The sequence below is a fragment of the Ixodes scapularis genome, unplaced genomic scaffold, assembly GCF_016920785.2.
Source record: "Ixodes scapularis isolate PalLabHiFi unplaced genomic scaffold, ASM1692078v2 PGA_scaffold1__304_contigs__length_218370807, whole genome shotgun sequence".
Taxonomy (NCBI): Eukaryota; Metazoa; Arthropoda; class Arachnida; order Ixodida; family Ixodidae; genus Ixodes; species Ixodes scapularis.
Window position 1 is genome coordinate 173199793 of NW_024609846.1, and position 16385 is coordinate 173216177.

General features: G+C 47.7%; 1 long non-coding RNA gene and 1 pseudogene across 1 annotated transcript; both read right to left on the bottom strand.

Moving 5' to 3' along the window:
• Nucleotides 1-1537, bottom strand: LOC120849274. The gene is made up of 3 exons (XR_005717897.3): nucleotides 1516-1537; nucleotides 1298-1390; nucleotides 1-154 (listed from the first exon to the last, which is right to left on the bottom strand). It is a non-coding gene; the product is annotated as an uncharacterized LOC120849274 (long non-coding RNA).
• LOC120849282 overlaps nucleotides 1538-16385 on the bottom strand; it is a 26714-nt pseudogene continuing 11866 nt past the window's right edge.

Here is a 16385-nt window from a genome sequence, read left to right on the forward strand (position 1 = left end):
CGCTCCAACGACAAGGGGCTTGGCGTCTTGTCCTCTGTAGGCGTAGAGCACCACTGGCGCAATTCTTGCTCAACGTCTGCAGAATTCTCTTGGGCTTGTTGGGGACTTCCGGGAACAGCTGGCTCGCTCCCCAAAGGGCTTTGGCCAACCATGCCTGGAAAAGATTGAATGCCAGAGCAAACATTATGGTGTCAAAACTGCTTAACATGCACAGTAACAGTGTGCATGACATGACTTGTGATGCAGTGCAGTTTTTACAATTGATGAGCAAAAATATATATCCGTCACTCTCACCCTTCCAAGTTTATTTTGACGCAATAAAAACATTACGTCTCCACCTTTCTGCCATGCAACTGCAAATAGCCCAGGCTCAACGAAAGATGAGGGAAATGCATGAATGGCCACAGTCAAAGGTAGTGTTATGAACTGGTTGGAACCAGTTCATGCTTGGTAGCGGCAGTAACCAAACTAATATCTAGCAGGCATGCTGGAACCGAGACCAAACCACAACAAAACACAAAATCGGCGGTTCAACACCATGGTTATGATATAACGGTGGTTCTGTGTTTTCAAATAAAGCCGATGAAATCCGAAAACCATTTGCCTGTAAAACTTTTGTCAATTCGAATTCATCCGAAAAAAATAGGATTTTGAAGGTCACACCGACCGGGGAAAAGAAAAAAGCGCGCAATAAAGATCAGGTTGGATCAGTGCGAAGGGTCGTCGGTCCTGAGAAAGACGGTGGGTGTCTGTTTTTTGCAGAGAAAAAGGCAATGTATTTCTAGGTCACGGCAGAAATAAGGCTGTACGTCTAACGGTGCTAGCGGTTGTTCCAGTCTCAAGTTCAGACCATAGTCACCATGGACAGCATAGTTCCATCAGTGGGTGCGGGTAAAGTGACTTGAATGGGGGTGCGTGAAGCTGAAGTTGCTATACTACTATGTTGTTCAACCTGCGCTTTCACGGCACATTTCTGTGGCACCTACAACAGCGAGGCGACATTTACTTTCATGCATATACAAACATGTGCACTTGTATTTATTACAGCAAGCTTGTAGTAAATACAAGCACACTTGCTTGTTTTGAAATGCATAGATGAGCTCATTGTAAATATTTCACACTATTAAAATTTGTTTTGATAGAAGAATGAAGTCCAAATAACACTTTCCAAATTTGACAAAAATAAACTCGGGGAAACACGGACATAATGCATCTATGTTATGTATACTATTAAAACTCTCGTCACAATTGTATTACATAGATAGCACTATATTCTTAAGCCACCACAGCTACTCACCGGAAGATGTTGGCAGTGCCGGATTTTCAGTCGAGGTCTGACAAAGCTCCTCGAAGGCTTGCACAGCTTTGTCCACAGACAGTGTCGGTGTACCTGGCACACCAAAAAACATTACATTTCAGATATAGACTCGAATAACATTGCACAAAGAGAGAGAGAGAGAGACTGATAAAGCTATTCTGTCATTACACGATAAGGTGAACCAAGTCACTACATACCTCTCGTTACCACACACATACATATGTGGCAGATGGGCGGCTCCAAGTGCGGTTCAAAATGGCCATCAATTGCAGTAGTTGCTGGCACGGTGTCGCATAAAGCGGCGGTGCTGCTGTTGCACCCTGGCCCAGAAGCGGAAGCCTGGTCCCCGCTCTGTAAAAGCAGTGCGATAGTTACTACAACCGGTATACACCAACTCATGTTTACAAACAAACCGGAGCGCCCCTAGTGGATGCCACCGGCGCCGCGTATGCGCGATGGGGGTGTGGGCAAGAAGCTCACCGTCGCCCATAAACAAACCATTGAAATGCGATGTTGTCGTCGTCGGTGTAAGTTCCCGGGCTCTTTTTCGCGTTGGAATTGTTGATTCTACGTCCTCCTAACGATGTCCGACTACTTGAGCGGCGTCAGCGAAATTAATGAGGCTTGTTACCCCGCAAAACTTCGCGTGAATAATCTGACATGCGGCGATTCATTCCGCGTGGACGCCGCAGAATAGCTAGAGCCTGATTCACATGATGAGATTTCACTCGCAATTTTCAATAGCGACGTCGCTCTGACTGCAAAAGCGTGAACCGTAGCTGAGATGGTCGACGTCAATACTGAAAATCGCAAGCAGAATCTAACCAAGTGAATCAGGCCTAACAAGTCGGTGATGGCCACTGGTAACAATGATCAACATCTCCTCGTATCTACTGTTTACATCGAGCCTGCTTACCAACCTTCAAACGTAAGTCTTTTGAGGCCTGCACTTACTTCTTATCGCAAGTGCCGGGCCCACGTTTGGTCTACGGGCCGGTGTCCTCTAAAAGGGCAGACGACAAACAGAAACGTTTGAAAGAGCAGACGACAGTTCGAACGATCAGGCGACCGTTTAAACTTGAAGACGCACTGAACGCAGTTCGCAGGTGGTCCGTACAACTTGACGGTTTTCCGGCATTCATTTTGGAACAAAACAAATAAATCTGATGGCCAGAAGTATCCGTGAATTACACCCAAAAAGCTTCCCGCCCAAGCAACTGACCTTCAAACCTTTCTCAACCCTTTTGGTACAGCCCCAGTCGCAGCATTTGGACAAGAAGGCAGGTTTTTGTCCGGTTGCTTTCAAAACAACGCAGGAATACACGTCTCAGATGGGCACTTCCGCCCACAGCCCCGGACTGGAAGTGCGTCCGACGCGCCACAACCGCGCCGTGACGTAACAGAAATGAGTTTGTGTATACACGAACTCAACTCTGTGACGTCACGGCGCGGTGGTGGCGCGTCAGGCAAACGTCCGGTCTGGGGCCGTGGGCAGAAGTCCCCATGCCAGACGTGCATTCCTGCATTATTTTGAAAGAAACTAGACACAAACATGCCTTCTCGTCAAAACGCTTTGACTGGGACTGTACACACTTAAAATTTTTACACCCTTATTCGTGTAAATGGCTCGTCCTCTGGCTAACGCCTTTATTCGTGTAAGGGTGTTAGCCGCCGGAGGTGGTGAAAATCGTGTTAACTGCTAACACCCTAAAAACAATATGGCGGCCAGTATGCGACAGGCGATACGAGCCTGGCGAGCCGTACGCGGCTTCTCGCCGGAGCAAGAGCATACGGCTCGCACGCTCGTTTGGTGTCATCTGTAGGCGCAAAAAACTTTCCAGACATCCCTATGTCCAAGCGCCAACACCGCAAATATTACGAGTAAGGCCGAAACCGCTGGAGACTGAACAGCCGAGACTGTCGCCGAAGTCTCGCTCGGCCTGCTCAAAGCCGGTCGCATTTTCATCGCATCAGAAGCGCTTATAAAGAAGGGATAGCTTTACAAAACACTGGCAGGCTGGCTTTATTGAACAAAACGCCTACTTGCCGTGGACGACAAGTCGACAACGAATCGCTCCGACACCCTCTGTCGACAGCGGGTAGGAGGTATCGCACTCGCGCGGCTCTCGATTAACTATTGCCTGTGCTCACCTCTGTTACGTGCGTTATCCACTCATGAACGTTTGTGCGTGAACAGCGGCATTCAGCACCTAGAACACGCGCTGGGGAAGCCGCCTAACCTCCTTTTGTTGCAATCAGGCAGCATAACACGGCGACACAGCTACCAGCGGAACCGAACAACTCGGAGCGATCAACATGACGGATGGACTAATGGCATCCAGCCCTCTAATAGTTATAGATCACCAACCGCCACACTTTTCAAATTGGGCGGCGACAACCGCCATCTAGCGACGAAAAAAAAAAGTGAAACATTTGAAAAAAGAAAACAGCAGTTTGTTTTTCGCTGCCCGCCGCGCGGTTACATCTATTCACGACCTGGACATACGCACAACACTGTACATACACACAGGGAACAAGCACCGATCAATTGCACAACACACAACAAATAGTACGTACATCCTACTTATACAAACCAACAAGTGCCCCGAGCGGTATATATGCCCTCCTATTTCGCGCATCGGTTAGCCCAGTGACCACGCTAGTCTTAAGCAAGATATGAAAAGATTACGCCAATTTTATTTTTCAATAATATTTTTTCTGCATTTGTCTTAGGTAGGTACACATATCCCTTAATAACTTCTTACAGCATAATGTATTATAATGATACGCGCCTAACTTCTAGTAACTCAACGTGAGTGACGAGGAAAAAAAAATCGTGTGAATTCTGTCTGGCAACCACACTCGCGGCGTGGTTGCTATGGCGATGCTGTCGGTACGCGCGCCGGCAGCCGTCCAGCTGGTTCGGCCGTTCGGCTACGGCCGAGTGCGCGAGTCCACGGTGAACGCCGCGAACGCAATCGAGAAAACAAAGCGTCAACTACTGAAGCTGTACGTAATCGAGTTTCCGCCCGTTCGCTGCCGAATTCTTCGTAGTCTTCTTCCGCCCGTTCGAAAGGGAACAGCCTACCAGTCCGATTACCGCCGTGGCTTCAGTGGCTTCATCTTCGGAGGGAACTGTCAACTGAATTCGTTCCAAAACGCGGGTGCGTCAGGCAGCGCAACGTGGCGCGGTCCACGCACAAAGTCGGTAAGTAAACAAAACACTCAATGCCGTTCCATTCTTTTCTTTTTTTTTTAATTTACGGGCGCCCGCGGTGTTTCTGGGTGGCTCAAGGTATGGGAAAGCAACTGGAAAAATCGGCGTCTGATCGACCATGGGGTGAAAATTTCAAGGCGTATCGTATGCAAACGACAGCGTTTCCCGGCGGAAGACTCGGTCGTCCGTGGCGAACGCATTTTTAGTATTTTTAAGGATGTTCTAGCTGCAAAAGAAAGGAGCGCCTTAAAATTTCACAAGGTAAAATACACTGCTGAGGAAACGACGCCCCTTTGCGTGCAGGTGCCGATTTTTCCGGCAGAGTTTAGCGCGCTGTGAAATGCAGTGTGCACTTAGGGAGAGTTTTGGCATAATATAATGTTGCTCATTGGAAATAAAAAGAAAAAAGAAATGCTGGCATCATATGTTTACACACTCTTAGTCATTTTTGGAATCTTAAGTACCCTTTCTGTGGCAGGTATTGGACGCCAGCACATTTTACGTAGGAACGAAGAGTGGAATCCGGCCAATCCCCTTCCACATTAACATCAAATGAGTGCTGCGAAAGCAAAGAAGAAAGTGAGGGTGAAACAGTTCCTGCAGTAGTAAGTGCCAGAAACAAGAAAAGTGGCCCGAAGTGGAAAATATACTCCCTTGAAAAGGATCCAAAAGAAATAGAGGTTATCAGGTATACCGCCGAGCGTCACAGACCTGGACACTCCATTTCAGTTTTTTAAATGCCCATGCCCTGATGAGCTGTTTACAGCGATATTTGAGGGGGCCATCCTGTATGAACTCAATGCCACCATGAACACCATTTTCGGGTTCTGGTCACACCTCCACGCAGGATGTCCTGCTTCAGACCAAGGAGGATATCCTTGACAGAATCTCCTGTACGACAACACGGGCGGTCCTGGCCCTGGATATAAAGGGCGCCTTTGACAACGTCAGTCACACGCTGGTGTTCGAGAACTTGGCCTCAACTGGGTGCGGGCCCCGGATGTATGATTATGTGCGGGACTTCCTGAGCAACTGGATGGCCACCATCGGAGTCGAGTCCATCCGCACAAGCACCATCCCGATACCGATCAAGGGCAACCGGCAAGGCTCGGTCCTGTCACCCACCTTGTTACCTGGCGATGTGCAAGCCGCCTCCTCTACTGGAACGGATTCCCCGGATGAAGCATACACTCTATGCCACTCTACGTGGACGACCTGACGATTCGGGCTACGTCGGGATCGGACAGCGGGAGGCAAGACTTCCTCGAAGAAGTCATCGAGACGGTGCAGAACTACCTTGAGGCCGGCAACCTCCAGCGCGCCCCCGATAAGTCTCAGCTGTTGCTCCTCCGCGCGGGCAAGCCAATTCCCGAAGAAGAAGGCGGACATCCGCCTCACGTTAAAGGATGGTACCCCCGTGCCGGTGGTGAAGCGGGTTCGGATCCTGGGGCCTTCACCTCCAGCGGGACGGCGGAGCCAAGTACACGGTCGACCGACTCGTCAAGACAACCACGCAAGTCATGCGCATGGCGAGAAGGATAACGAATCACAGACACAGGCTCGAGGAGTCGGACCTGATCCGGCTGACCCAACCACTCGTCGTGAGCCACATCGCCTGCGCAAATCCGTATCTCAACCTGCTGTCGAGAGGTAAGGGCAAGATAGACGTGATTATTCGCAAGGGGTACTAGCTGGCACTGGGGGTGCCGCCGTACGCGTCGAACGCCAAGCTCCGGCAGCTAAGTGTAAACAACACCTTCCAGGAACTCATCAACATGCACCTAGCCAGTCAGTGGGAGCACCTGGCCCTCACACTGAGTGGGCGGCATGCCTTGAGCTCGCTCGGCATCCCCTTCCCCGCATCGCAATGCGAGGCTATCCAGCTGCTGCTGGCCCTTTGGGACAAGATCCAGGTGGCACCAATCCCGTGGAAGCTGAACCCATCTTTGCATCCAGGTCGCTGGATGGCTCCCGGTTCCTTGATTCCGCTTAGTCCCGTCGTGTAGCATAGTGCCCCTGGTAGCAATTGGTTGCTAGCCCAGCATTTAAGCATACTCCAGCTTTTTTGTATGTAAAGCAAAACAATTACTGCAACTGAATACTTCTTACCTGACAATAATCATAGTTTGCACTGCTCAATGCCCTTCTGTTTTATCTAAAATACCGCAAGTAAGTACTCCGAGTACCGGTCGGAGTACTGCGGTGCAGGTGAGGTTTCTACGTCACCTGTTGCCCTTCTGTTTTATCTAAAGTACCGCAACTAAGTACTCCGAGTACAGGTCGGAGCTCTGCGATGGCAGGTGAAGTTTCTGCTTATAAAAAAGTGTCTGCCCAAAAGCTTGCTTCGGTACCACGAGCTGCAACAGGAAGCCTGATGCAGAGGCTTTAAGAGCAATCTCCATGCTTTGAATGTTGCTAAGCATGCGCGCTTGTGCAGTGCAACTGTCGTTCGGGACAACGTGCTCATTCTTGGCATTTCAGTTTCACTTGCACTTAAAGGGATGTTGAACCGAAATCTGGATTCCATAAAACACGGCGGCAAAAGCGTGTAACAAGATGCTACAAACACTAAAACATCACTCATACAGCGATATTTCGAATGGATGACCTTATTTAAAAAAAAAAGGAGGCGCATTTGACAGATTTGTTTGTCTTGTTTCTCCGAGAAGGAGAGGGAACGACCTCGCGTCTTCTCCGCCTCGCCGCCTTGAGGGGGCGAAGCAGAGAGAGGAGGAGACTAGGTATCTCGACGTCACGCGCCTCATCGGCCTCGTTCAATCTCAACCTCTTTCTCCAAAAATACGGCCCTCCATTCGAGATATCGCCTTGTGACTACGAGTAGTGTTTTAGGGATTGTAGCGTCCCGCCTACGGCTCCTGCATCGTTTTCTGAAATCCAAATTTCGGTTCATCAGCCCTTTAAAGGGAAACGGAGTGTGGCAGCGATGGGATGATTTCTTGTGTCAGCCGGAGTTGCCTACCATTACCACTGCAGGGCAGCAAAGGCTACAGGCATGCAAGAGCGACTTTGCGAAGCGCTTTCGCAGAACAAGAGCTTGCGATAGAGCGTGTACTAGCTCGCACTTGTCGCCTTCGACCGCGCTGTCACCCTGGCAAGCCTTCGGCAACACCTTCAGAATGCCCGCATTCTTCAAGAAAGCCACAATGTTATGAATATACCACAACAATGCCTGGCTTTTATTTTTTTCTAAAAAAAAGCATTTCTGAAACTTTGAAAATGCAGCAGTGCACGCTCATTACCTTCGGTACTGCTTACTACGTGCTCACTCACGCTCACCTTATCCAGGCTGAAAAGCTTGTGCTCGGACGGGGCGTATTGTACACTGGTGGTGTCTTTTGACTGAAGTAATATACAAAGTATGAACAGGAGTGATAAAGAAACACAACATTTAATGCCGGTCATCTCCACTTTTAAAAAGTATCTCAACGTGAGATTAATTTGACATTTCGTAGTAAGGGTGATGAATTCCAGACAGGGTGACAGAAACCGTTTTGATAAAAACGTAAAAACAAAATGTAACTACTCCATACAGGTGTCTAATAGTTTGATGTCTAGGAAACGACACGGAGGACTAGAGAAATGTGATGAATATAAACGAATAAAGCTGGTCATGAATTGAAGCATACTTAGGTATGTGAGCCACACAACTTGCAGCTGCCATCTCAAGAAAAACAAACAAAGCCTTTAATGATTTTGAAAATCGGAACAATCCTGGCAGGAGTCCCACAGACTTTGGCGATTGCACTATGTGATCAGCAATCAGGCTACAGGTGTTTTCTTGATTGTATCAATCACCTTGATTGCAACTGGCCGTAGCTGTGAGTAGATTAGAATAAGACAAAGCCTCTCAAGAAGGCAGCTCGTATTGTACGTCTTTTGGCCATGGGCGAAGCCGAAAAGCCAGTAGGCCGCCATGACCACAGTAAAGCCTTCGAAAAGCCAAATGGTTCCCTCCTGCATATAAAAGCAGAATTGATTCAGTCAGAGAATAATAAAGGCCGCACTGATGAGTATGATTTTAAGCATGAAATGCTTTTAGCTCCCGGCCACCAAACGGATGACATATATTTTCGGGAACTAACGCCAAAAATCACTTCAAAACATCCTAGGTTTCGAAGTTGACTTCTGCGTTGGTTTTCTTATTTGAAACCGGCTTTGAAACCTACTGGGTCTCGAAGTCAGTTTTGGATCAGAAAGGTGTGCGCACTAGCAGGGTTCAAAATTTGCTGTCAAAATTTTGTTTCCTTGAGACAAGGAAACAAAAAGGAACATACACACCACCGTCTCAAAACCAGCACAGCATACAGCTGTCATTTATTTCCACAAGTCTTCTTCCTTGTCATCCCACACGCTACACATGCTATGGAACCTATTCCTACACACGCTATGAAACCTATTAATTTCGAACTACAGCCTTGAAAAATTATCCAACATTCAAATTACTTTTTTGTATGCCATCTCACTACCGAATTCTAAACCAAGAGCGCATCATTCGTTTAAACCGTTTGAAGCAATCGCCTGACGAGGAGCCCGTTGTCGTCACGCTTTGACGGCGCACTTTAGTTCACCTTTCTGCCGCCGTCTTGGGGGGGGGGGGGGTCTCAGGCATCGTCCCCGCGCAAATATTACCACAACTGTTTAATTGATTGGTGCGGCACACAAACTTCTGTTCGGGCTGGAACTTGGTCAACAGTGTCTGAGATGAGCCCGACGCCCATTTTAGACGTCAAATAAAATTTCGAAATTGCTTTTATAATCTCTTTAAGAGTTTGAATGCATGCGTCTGGAATTCGCAAAATTTAGTGGCCGCAATTATGTCCTCTGTGACAGATTTGCAAAAATAAATGGTTTTACAGTAATGATTCAGATTGTGATTTATTGGGAATTAACCAGTGCTGTTAATAACATGCTCTGTATTGTCCGCTCTGCTGGTGTTTTTTCTGCCGTCATTGCATCCACGCAGCTTGAAAGTGCACTGCTTTATGCGACATGTGGCACACACACACCGTGGCACTCCACTTCATAGCGTGGCATGTGGTGGCAGCAAAAGCCTCTGCCAAAAACATGCTAAGCACAGCATTTGTGGCGGCAGAAAAGATACAAGGCTATTATCTTGTTCCCGAGAGTATAGTATGTTGCAGGTTAAGACGGTACGGTGAGGGGAAGAAGCTCCGTCTACACTCTTTCCACTTTAGCAGAAAGGATGCTATAGACCGTTTAACTGAAAGAGGGCGAGAGAGAAAAGGGGAAAGGGCTACCGGCGCTTCCCCCTTTCTGATTGTGTAGAAAGAGTGAAAGTCCCGGATGAGAGGCTTCGCCGGTGTTGGGTGTCTCCTGTGCCCGAACTTCGTTCGCGCTTTCTTTCCTGTTTGAAACTCGCAAACTTAATTAGAGCCACGGGCTTCGATGGCAACAGTCGCCCGGTCATCGGGACACCATTGCTGGGTCATAGGGTGCAGGAATAAAAACAGAAAGCATAGAATACTGTCCGAGGACATATGTAGCTTGCAAGGAACCAGGCAAGGCGAGAGCGGCTGCAATGTCTTTGAGCTCCATCGCTTTCCACATGACCCCTCTCTCCGGCGGCAGTGGATTGCGTCCGTAAACCGAAAAAGGCGTTTCCTCCACGCCATCCTCTCGACTTCGCTGGGAAAATTTCGTGAATGGAGCACGCACCGAAAGCTGTACCGCCGATGAACATGGGGTACGCTCGCAATGCGCGTGCGAGTTTTCTCATGATAACTGCTGTTTCAGCTTGTAAAATTCCGTAACTGAATTTATCTTAATAGTGATAATTTGCAGTGCTGACTGACTCGATTTTATCATCTACAGCACTTAGTTGAAGGCTCATTTCCGCCGCCGGGTGAGGCTGGAAATGGTTGAAAACGTAGTTCTATTGTTTGTTTGTTTGTTTTTCAATCGCGATGTCCTGCGCGATACCAGAGAGCCGGCAAAAGCGCTCCTTGAAGTGCCGCTGGTGGGTTGTTTCCGTTGACTAAGGCGCTTTGAGGCGCTTGATAGTCGCTGCAGGAACATTTCGTGTGTTGCGATCTGCGTTTTCGAGCCCAGTGTGCACATTTCTTTGTTTGAGTCATGGCAACCGCCAGTGTGGCGACGGGGGGAACAGCGGCAGCGAACGTGCCAGTGATAGAAATTGGAGGTGAGAACTCAAAATATTGCATCAAATAGTAAAATAATTCGTGGCTGCTTCGAGGCTTTCTGCGGTTCGATAAAAGTACGTCTAGAGCGCCTTCGTCGTTCATTCACAAGGACATATAAGAACAGGGACACGAAGATAAAAACAGCACAGCAAGACGATATGTAGCAGCTCCGGGCGTTTACAAAGTTAATTGAGGTTCCCGTTTCGTGCATCGCTTGTTGATTACAACTAAAACCGGCTACGTTGAAATAGGCCCATTGCAAGCAAAAATGTATAAATGGTTCATCATTTCCAGTCATGCGGAAAGCAATGGAGCTCAAAAACATTCCGGCCGTACTTGCCTTGCCGGATTCCATGCAAGCTACATAGGTCCTCGGACAGTATTCGACGCTTTCTGTCGTTATTCGTGCACCCTGTCACCCAGCAATGGTGTCCCGATGACCGGGGGACTGTCGCCATCGAAGACCATGGCTCTAATTAAGTTTTGGAGGTTGAAACGTAGAAGAAAGCGCGAACGAAGTTGGGGCACTGCAGACGCCCAACGCCGGCCAAGCCTCTCATCCCCGGGACTTCCACTCTTTCTACACAATCAGAAAGGGGGAAAGCGCCGGTAGCCCTTTCCCCTTTTCTCTCTCGCTCTCAAAATGGCGCTACCCACGATAAAACGGTCTATAGAGAGAAGAAGGAAACCGCCAATCGTGGCAAGCAAACTCTTTTTGGACTGGCAGAAGTGATGGGAGACGCCAGGCAGTGTAAAAAAAGGGGAAAGGGGGGGGGTGGACTGCAAACGTGTTTACCAAGAATAAAAAGGGGGAAGAGTGAAAAGAGGTATTCTTCTGTAGATTCCTTTTTCTCCCGGAGCTGTGAATGTGCCATGGCCGGACTGGGCTCAACTCAATGCCCCAAATCATATTTAAAAAAAAAAAAATTATTGCCGGCAGAGTTTTGCGGACTCCTAAAATGCCTTTACGCAGAGGTTCCACAAACCCTCTTTCCAGAACCATTGGCCTAGATTGCGGGCATGGGCATCTGCAGTACGTTTTGCAGGAAAAGGAGGGGGAGGGGGGCAAACCTCGTTTTCTTTCAAAGTTATAAGTTTGAAAGCTACACCCCTTCAGAATAATCCCCCTCCCCCTTTTCCGCCACTTTGCTGACGCCCATGATTGTGGGCACCTCATCACTTACAAAATGTTCCCTAGGACCCATGTGTAGAAAGTAGGAGCCACCATTCAAGCCCCTGTCATGACTACAGTGCAGACATATCACAATAGCAGGGAAGAACAATAAATAATAATGGACAGTCTGACCGGAAACAATATTGGTACAGTTTCAGACTCGCCGCTCAGCTTGCCAGCTGAGCCAGGCTAGAAAAACGAAATTGGCAAAGTGAATGAGTTGCGAGTATAAAGATGCAACAACAAAACCCTACTGGAGTTCTTAGAAAATGTTGGGGCCTTCTTGTCAATGGAAAAGGCACTCAGTAATTAAATCCAATACTCTTTCGGATAGTGAGATTGATATCGTGGTAAGGTGGGTGCTTGTCCCAAGCTCTTGTTTTAGCACCAGTGGGTGTCAAGTTACACACAGCCAGAAAACAAATCAGCATAGCCAAACGAAGCACAGGACAATCGCATCCGTAAAATAGCCTTTGTTCCATATTTCAATTAGTTTTTGATCTCGCTCTGCGCAGCACACAATTCATAGCAGACGATTGTCCCTTTTTGGCTCTGTTCGCAGATGACTTGCCAGTCTGTTCGTCATTTTGTTTCTGTCAGAGAATGATACCTACCTAGTAGCAAACAAACTCATTATTATTCCCTCATGTTAGCAGACGATGCGTCTGGTAGCGGTATTTTATAGCGAGTTTGTTTCACACGCACTGGCACCGTTCGAGTTCTCTCCCAGAATGCATCGCACTCGCAGAGTGTTGCACGGAGAACTGGACTCAAACGAATTCGCCAAATGCACCAAGTGCGGAAGACTGATGCTGCCGCCATCTATGTTGTAGAAAGAATACCGACCTCAAACCGAAACTGGCGCCTTGCTGTTCGGAGTGTTGGGTGGGAATGCGAGAGTACAGTCGCTACCAACGTTTATCTACAAACGCTGGTCGCTGCAGCCTGTAGTTTATAGTTGCGATGACTTCAAGCAACTCGGCTGTCATAGGGATAGTTACAGACGGCGTAAATTTCCGCAACCAGCTGTCTACAAGCAGCTGGTTGCGATCTTTCAATTCTCATAACCGTTTACACTGAAGAAAATGGATGATGCTGTCCGAGCAGAAGCTTGATCCATTTGAGTATGGCATTATGCGTGGACCACTGAAAGGGTACGCCTTAAAACTAGTCTGCTGGAATACCCAGCAAAACTTTTCGATTTCGATCGTCATTACAGGTGGATCAGATATTAGCTTTGGTGAGGGCGTCAAGAACGAGAGCTTTCTCGAACAAAATATGACGGGGCACGTTAGCTGAAGTAGGTATATGTCAAACATGATGATGTTGCCCAAGCCTCGGGTAAAATCACTAAATTTAGCTTTCTCTGATGCTTATTGGGCAGTCAAAGTTTCTGCTGGGGCAGTCTTGTCGACAAATGTTCAATTTTTCACCCGCACACGTTGGTGATAAACATCTCGGGAGCCGCTGATGCATTTGTTCTGAGCATTTCTTTACACACTGGTATATTTCAGCGTTTTTACGGCAACAGAGCGACTTAAAACCTCCAAATAGAGCACGGTTTGCCAACTGCTTGCTTCATGAAATAGGAGACGCTCACAGTTCAAGCTCGCGTTTGATTCCGTTGCCCGCGGGACACAATTTCTATAAGAAAATCTACTTTTTTTCCTTTCAGTTCCGCGACACATCGTAGCAGACAAACTTTCGTCATCTGCTCCAGCACCTTGCCGGCCTAGCCGGAGCGAGGCACGACGGGATTGCATTTTGGCGCAATCTCGATTTTCTCAGTGCAGCGAGTGCATGCACGCGTGGGGTGTCAGCAATGAAACAAACTCGGAGAGTGCAACCACTCGTGGAGTGCCGGCTGAAACGAACCCGCTCCACGCTGCGAGTGGACACGCGTGGGCACGAGTGCCGTGAAACGAACTCGCTAATACTTCTTCAGTGCAAGCCGGTTGAGACCTCAATGACCAAAATCGGGCTCTCGGTGAGATGGAATGGCAAACTGAGAATGATTTCATGGCCAGGGGCCAAACAAATAACAGGTGCATTGTATGGTGAGAGTATTAGCACCGAGAAGTTTGGGTGGCGACCTTTTACAGCGAGCCGGGGTGACGTCATGCTGAGGACAAAATTTACCCCCTCACTCGCCCTACAAAGGCCGAGACGGCGTTAGCTGTCGACATATTACTTTCGTTTTTTTTTGTGCGCATTTTACGTAGGAATAGTGAATTATTATATGCGGCCTTATTGAGGTATGGTCTGTAGCAGCAGGCGAAACTTCAACCAACATTCCGAGCATGGTTTCCAGGGCAGACAGTGCATGAATCACAGCTGGTATATGAAAAGGAAGAAATGCCACCACACTTGCAGGAGCATTGCAATATATTTACATCTCGCACAATCAACGCTGCTGATGATTTGAATAAATTAAGAGGTTTTTTCAACTTTGTTTCTAAACAAAAACGTCTCAGCGAAAAAGCTGCACTCTGCTCGAGCAACATGTTAAATATATTCTGGGCCATGGGGAGAAAATCACAAGTGAGACCACCCAAAGGCCTTTGACTTAAATGCCATTTGTATGCCCGCAAAGCGGGGTCTGATGTTCTCCTAAAGCGCGAGACAAATGGACGGCAGAATTGTCCGATCCGACAGTCCGAACGCCGCTCCGAATTGAGACACACGCACACGCTTCCGACCTTGCAAGCGACACAACGATCCGTTCGGCTCCGCCCAGGAGATCCAACTTCCAAGCACTCCAGCGGAGGTCCGCGTTCATAGATCTCTGGTCCCAGATTGATGGTTTAGCTCGCACGAGCGAAGCTAGGAGCTCGTTCTTGTTAGCGCGTGCATTCTTTGCCGGGGCCATCTTTCTCGAATGGATCAGCGGGATCCACGCGTCTGGCTTCCCGTCGCCCGTCCCGTTTTCTTATTCGTCCCGACAGACCAAGTACGTCATCATGACGTTCGCGCTAGCTGTGCTGTCATTGGCTGGACGCATCCGACAATCCGTCCGCCGTGCGAAACTATCTGGCGCGTTTGAAGCATGTCGGATCGCCGATCTGACGCCTGAAGCGACCAAATTTTTCGGATCAGGCAGTAGTACTGTCGGATCGGACGTCGGATCGGATGGATTTTTCGCGCCTGTGTCTCGCGCTTAACTCATGAATCTGCAAAGAACAGAATTTCAGTGTCTGAAACACTTACACCGCCGCTTCCACAACCCCTTGCACAACCGCCTTATATCGTGTGGAGGGGGCGGGGGGGTTCATCGACGGAGTTGCCTCCACCGATAGCTTTCCATACTTATAACCCAATTATAAAGGCAGGGATGGGCAAAATACATGCAAATATGTATCGAAATACAAATACAAAATACTTCGTCAAAAATGTATTTAATTACAAATCTAATTACATTTCCAAAAAAGCATTTAAGTACAATATACAAATACAACTAAATGTATTTGGTCTCCTCCAAATACTTTTCCAAATACATTCCTCACAATTTGCGTCAGCGACTTCAGGGCACCTGCAACGGGTTTCTGGGTATCTCATTTTAATTTTGCATTGCACACTCGGGAGTTAGTGTGAGAGGCTCTAGTAGGGTAATAGAAATATAATCACAAACTTATGTAATCAGCTTGGACGTAATAGGTGAAAAAAGTACAGAGCTTCAAGCAGCTTTTTTTGTGGATTACATTTTGGTATAGACCAACAAAGAACCGAGACGACCAAGACGCGCAGCACTAGCTAGAGAATTTTTTATTGTTGCAACTCGCACCAGTTACGAAAATCTGAACGACCCGCGCATTTAGAATGTTCCAGGCAAAAATATGGATGGAAATCAGGCTGGAAAGCATCACAAGTTGTCACAGGCACTTATTTAGCCAGCCTGCCTGTGAACGTCGATTTCGACACTATTCTTGCCCTGGACTAGCAGCGTAATCACAAAGTCGCTAAAAGCTTGTGCTTGATTGAGAGACACTGCATTCGGTGCAGAACGTAGTTTTCTTCCTGCGCTGGACAGTGAAAATAAATTTCAGGGGTGTATTTTCGGCCCACAAAATTGTATTTAATTACAATTGTATTTGAAATACCCACGTTTTAGTATTTAAATACACACGTCAAATTCATTACCTAATTTGTAATTAAATACAGATGCAAAATACACAAAGTATTTAAAATACGTATTTCAAATACTTGTATCTGAAATACTGCCCATCCCTGTATAAAGGTAAACGTGACAAAAACGGTTGGAAAAGCTATGAAAATTCTGTCGGCATAAGTCTCACCCAGCGCCTTGTACACTGGGTAAACGAAGCCCCGCTTCTCAACGTGCTTACAGCTCACAACGGCCGATGTTGACGGTGCCTTTCCCATCCTTAGTCTGACTGTCCATGCTCTTTTTAATCTCGAAGTTTTCGGGTGGTAGAATATGATACCAGCTTCTTTTTGGAAATTGCATTGCAGCGCTGAACAGTAGGTCAGCATGAT